We start from the raw sequence: 6,047 nt of genomic DNA on the forward strand, positions 1-6,047 counted from the left end.
TTTATATACGAAGTATACAAATATGCATACCATAAGAAGAAAAATTTTTAAAAAGCGGTTAGTAATTTTTTTTTTTATAAAAAAAAGGTATTTTTTCCTTTTAAGTGTGTTTTATACACGAAGTATACAAATACGTATATCAGAAGAAAGAAGGTTTGATTGCGTTTACAACGATATCATTTTTTTAGAAATCGGTTAGTAATTTTTTGGTTTAAAATATTTTTTTTATAAAAAAATTGTTTTTTTTTTCTCTTAAATGTTTTTGCTAAAATTTTTACATACGAAGTATACATACATAAATATGCATGTCAGAAGAATGGGGGTTTCATCACGTTTACAACGATACTAATTTTATAAATCAGTTCAAAATTGTTTGAGATATAAGGTTTTTAATTTTTGGAAGACCCGACTTTTGACCCCTTATAGGACCTGTAATATAAGTTTGCACAAAAAAAGTTATAATAATAATAATAATAGATTGGCGCTTACACATATGTTAGTGTTTGGCCGAGCTTCTCCTCCGACTTGTGGCGTGCGCCTTGATATTGTCACAAAGCGTCCCTCCGCTTTACGTTTTACGCCGACTCCGAACGGCGATTGTATTTTTGTGAGAAGCTGTTTTTCATGGCAGAAATACACTCGGAGGTTTGCCATTGCCTGCCGAGGGACGACCGCTGTTAAGAAAAAACCTTTTCTTTATATTTTTTTGCGATGTTGCTTTGACCAGGGTTTGAACCCGGGTGCTGCGGAGTGGCAGCGCGCACTGCTTACCACTACACCACAGCGGCCAAAAAAGTTATATACCATATAAATAAGAGAAAAGACGGACTACGTCTATGTTTTTAGGTTTTTAGTTATTTACATATAATAATAAAAAAATAATTTTTTACCAAAGGTTCTATTTCGAATTTCGAAGGCCCATATCTTGATTTGAGAGGTTAACTTCGAAAAACGGGGAAATTACTTTTTTACCTATGACTCAATCTCTTAAAAAAATTGGTTTGGTCCAATACCCAGCCGAGTGCTGTACAGTGTAATGATTCGAATATCTTCATTTATGTATATTGTAACTATCAATATGTTATAAAGAGAAGTATAAATTTTTTTATCTAAAACTTATAAAGTTAGAAGGACGAAATTGGAGGATGTGGTAGTTAACATATTAGTCCTTGACATATATTTTTTCAAAAATAAATATTGGAAATTTCCAAGGATATTCAAGGATAAAGTTTTAAAAGGACTTTTTCAACACCTGGCGCACCAAAAAATTAAATTTTTTTCTATTCTACAGAATTTTTCCTTTTAATTGATACCCATATAGTTACTTTACAATGCACCAAATCTTTTTAATAATTTATTCAATCATATCCTAGAAATTTCAAAGTCCTTTAAACAAAAATCCTGATGTCAGAGAGAAAAATTAAAAACGCAGTTATACCATATTTGGCTCTTAGTTTTGTGAATATATTGATCTTTTCTTGTTTTAAAATTTTTTGGGTTTTTGTTCAAGAAACGCAATATTGTATGTAGTAAGAACCGTATTTTATTATCATAGCAAGGGTGGTTGCAAATAGTGTCGCGGTCTGACCCGACTTAGGGCGAATTCTGTTATAGTTTTAGCAGATCGATTGCCATTTTAATAATGTAATTATAAAACAGATTTTGTATTTGTTGCACACATGCACTACAGGATCTTGTGAATGTAGACCTAATACATTTTATTTGTTCAAGTGAATTCAAAATGATTAAGGTGTCTCCAAGTCGGAAGACCGTATACCGAAACGCCTTAGGTAAGAGGTTATTAGATTCATTTTTGCCGCATATCGCTTGGAGATATGAACGCCCCTTAGCTTAGGCTTTTCCCATGCGCCGAATGTTAGCCCCACTAGTTCCTATTTTGAAATGTAAGTAAACGTTGTCAGAAAATAAAAGGAAAATCAATTTCAATCAATCGATTCAAGTGGGTGATGAAGGAACTTCTTGGTGTAACCTTAGACGGACGGACGGAATGAGGGGATTGAGCTAAGGGGGAACTCGGATAAAGGGATGAGGGTTCAGCCAAGGGCCAAGGCTAGTAATGGTTGTGGAGGGACGGATTGGCTGAAGGCAAACCGAGACCTGTACGAAGGGGGGTACGTGGTGGATTGACAACGGATAGTGTGGGGATTGATGGAGTGGTTGGGGGTTTCGGGGCCGCTAAGTGCCTGACGGGATGCTGTGAGGGGTGTGAACACGGTAAGTTTTCACATAGAGGGTACGATATCTTTTCTCTGATCTCCGAAATAGCAGGTAAAACTTCTACCGTTTAGACCTTGTTGCTGTTTCCATTTTTTCACAAAAAAATAAAACAAATCGTGGTATAAAGATCAACAACATTGTTGAAAAAAAACATAAGAATCCAATTTTCAGATTTTGTGCACGAATTAGAAAAATTCAACAAAATTGCAAACCTTTTTAATTAGAATTTTTTATGCAGATTTGTAACTTATTAAATTTTAGTGCTAAAAGTTTGAGGCTTCTAAAAAATCCCTCGATTTTTGATAATTTCTCTTTGCTGTCTGTTTGCGTATTTTCTTCCATATAAAAAAATTTCCGAACATACTTTGTATAGAAGAAAATCCACGACACCGGAAGCAAAAAATAGCAAAAATCAACGGGATTGTTTAGAAAACTAAAACTTGCACTTTGTTATATTAAAACTTAAAACCGGTCATAATGTCGCACTGTTATTATTTCGCACGTAGGCGTATGTACACATACACACAAACGGGGGCCTATATTTTTACGCCGACTCCGAACGGGATTGTATTTTTATGACAACGTGTTTATCATGGGAATCGAGAATTTGGATGACAAAAATGTTTACTCTATATGTATTTGACAGTTTTCACTGAATGTTGGTATTTAGGGGTTTTTGTTATCACTGATTTCGAAATTCAAAATAGCGGATCCAATATGGCGGACGACTTTTTTTAAATTAGAAAACTATGACCTATTTAATTACACAATAGGCAAAAATATCTTACATAGCTAGACGACCATACACTTAAACTTAATTTTGATCTCTAGATTACGATAACGTTTTCATATTATCCGTATCGCGCCAACATTTTAAGATATTTAGTGTGGTATGATAAATGTAAGAGCAGGAAGGACGAAAATATGTCGTGTGGCATACTCGTAGTACATGACGTATGGGTAACATTTGCCGCCAATTTGAATTTTGAAAATATAATATCAATTTCGTAATTAGTAACCTTGAAAGCCCCTGGATTCCAATTTTCATAATAATCTATAGTTTTTTTAATTCGTCAGCCATATTGATCTGCCATTTTAATTTTCGAAAATTTAATATAAAATTCGTAATCAGTAACCTCGAATACCGCTATGTACGAATAATGATTGGTGGGTATCGCCGATCTAGACGGGGTTAGATGGCCGAGTAAACGGCTATCTCTCCAGCCTTTCTCGCTTCTTCACTACAAGGAGCCTAACCCTCTCCCCAACGAAATCAACGGCGACCCTCTTCACCACCTGGACGAAAGAGGTCAGGCTAGAATTAGGCATTCACGTCGACGGCACACCTATACCGACGAAGAACAACCCAAAAATTTTAGGGGTTACCTTTGATAGCCTGCTCTCCTTCTCCGCACACACAACCGCAGTTGTCAACAAAGTACAGAGCCGCAACAAGGTCCTCAAGTCGCTCGCCGGCAGCACTTGGGGCAAAGACAAAGAAACGTTGCTGGCAACATACAAGGCAATTGGCCGGCCGGTTCTAAATTATGCAGCGCCAGTTTGGTCGCCGGGGACTAGTTGGACGCAGTGGCCGAAGCTACAGACTTGTCAGAACGCCGCACTCCGGACAGCGACTGGGTGCCTTCTGATGACGCCTGAGCACCACCTACACAGCGAGGTCCAAGTGCTCCCCGTAAGGGAACATAACAAAATGCTCTGTAAGCAGTTTCTGGTGGGGTGTCACAGAAGCGAACACCCCAACAGACCACTGCTGGAGGAGGAGCCTACGCCCAGGCACGTCAGGGGGCACCTATTCGTGTACAAGGACGCAGTCCAGACCCACACAGACCAACCACTGGACCCAATGACGTACAGACAAGCGATTAACGACATTCATAGGGAGTCAGTCTCCACCTACCTCGACTCCCGGCCTAAGAATGTCGTTATCGGAGCCCAATCACCACCTGTGGAAGAAACGGAGCTTCAACTACCTAGAGAGACCCGCGTTACCCTGGCTCAGTTACGGTCTGAATATTGTAGCCGCCTAAACAGCTACCTGTCCAGACTCGACCCAAACATCCCAAATGAGTGCCCGGCATGTGGAGACTCCCCCCACGACACCAACCACCTCTTCACATGCCAGCTCAATCCGACTCAACTAACACCCCTCTCCCTTTGGTCCGACCCCATCGAAACAGCGCGTTTCCTGGGCCTACCGTTAGTTGAGCTTGACGATAATGATTAAAAGTTGACCCGAAACAGGCGGGGCTTAGTAGTGCCGCTACAACAACAACAACCGCTATGTACGAAATTTAATTTAAATCAGTCAAATACATATGAGGTAAACAAATTTGTCGTCCTAAATTCTCGATCGTCCCAGTATGCGACCTAAGAAATATATGCTCAATTTAATGAGGGGTAAACGGGGACGAGTTCTTGATATTTTTACATTGGCAATTAGTAGGATTTTCGAGCTATTGAAGAGAGGTCGCTGAACTCTTTGGATTTTTTTTTATAACTCTAGTTAATATAAAAATTTCAAAATTTTTTAAATAAAAAATTGTGTATTATAAAATACGTATTATAACCATTCTACAAACAACTATATTATTAACGAAAATTGCAAAATATGTAAAGTACTTAGCTAGGCAATCATGTTTCTTTTACACCCCTTACCTCTAAGGCATAGGCAATATATATCATTAGAAAGGTATTTTGATGCTGATGTGCAGGTAATTTTTCAAATTTTTAACATAAAGCGAAAAAAACCAATTCAAAAGCGACACCAATACTAATGCCGTACATGTACATGGTTGGGTCAGAAATGCCCCTAAATGTTTGCTTTAATATTGATACTGAATTACAGAAACGTGCTAAGCAGCACTTTAGGAATAAGATGTATGTATGTATATGAATAGATTAGACTCAAACAAGGAAGAAGGTAAAGTTGAGTATGAAGAAGAAGAAAGGGATAAATACAGAAATTAAAATAAAAGTAAAGAAACCTAAAGATAAAGACAAAGCGGAAGAAAAATTTAAATACCTAACCTAATAACTATGGTGGGGGTGAATATGTAAATGAAGAAAAGAATGGACATATTTAGATCAAGATAAAGGAAAAGATAAAGATGAAGAATAAGATGAAGACCAAGACGAGAAAGAAGATGAAGATGAAGATGAGGATGAAGATGAAGATGAAGGTGCATATGAAGATGAAGATGAAGATGAGGATGAAGATGAAGATGAAGGTGAATATTAAGATGAAGATGAAGATGAACATGAACTTGAAAATGAACATGAACATGAAAAGGAACATGAAAAGGAACATGAACATGAACATGAACTTGAACATGAACATGAGCATGAAACTGAACATGAGCATGAACATGAACTTGAACATGAACTTGAACATGAACATGAACTTGAACATGAACATGAACATGAACATGAACATGAACATGAACTTGAACATGAACACGCAACATGAAAATGAACATGAACACGAACATGAAGATGAACATGAACATGTATATGAACGTGAACATGAAACTGAACATGAACATGAACATGAAAATTAATATGAACTTGGACATGAACATGAACATGAACTTGAACATGAACATGCAACATGAAAATGAACATGAACACGAAAACGAAGATGAACGTGAACATGAATATGAACGTGAACATGAAACTGAATATGAACATGAACATGAACATGAAAATGAACATAAACATGAACATAAACATGAACATGAACTAGAACATGAACTTGATTATGAACATGAACATGAACATAAACATAAACA

At 37.1% G+C, this 6,047-nt stretch overlaps 1 protein-coding gene across 4 annotated transcripts in view; it reads right to left on the bottom strand.

Annotated features, from left to right (window-relative positions):
* Positions 1-6,047, bottom strand: part of LOC118734272 (transmembrane protein 132C) — a 614,903-nt gene that overhangs the window by 271,961 nt on the left and 336,895 nt on the right. The window lies entirely within an intron of this gene.

The sequence above is a fragment of the Rhagoletis pomonella genome, unplaced genomic scaffold (assembly GCF_013731165.1).
Source record: "Rhagoletis pomonella isolate Grant_MI unplaced genomic scaffold, Rhpom_1.0 Rhpom_scaffold_00002, whole genome shotgun sequence".
In the NCBI taxonomy this organism is placed as follows: domain Eukaryota; kingdom Metazoa; phylum Arthropoda; class Insecta; order Diptera; family Tephritidae; genus Rhagoletis; species Rhagoletis pomonella.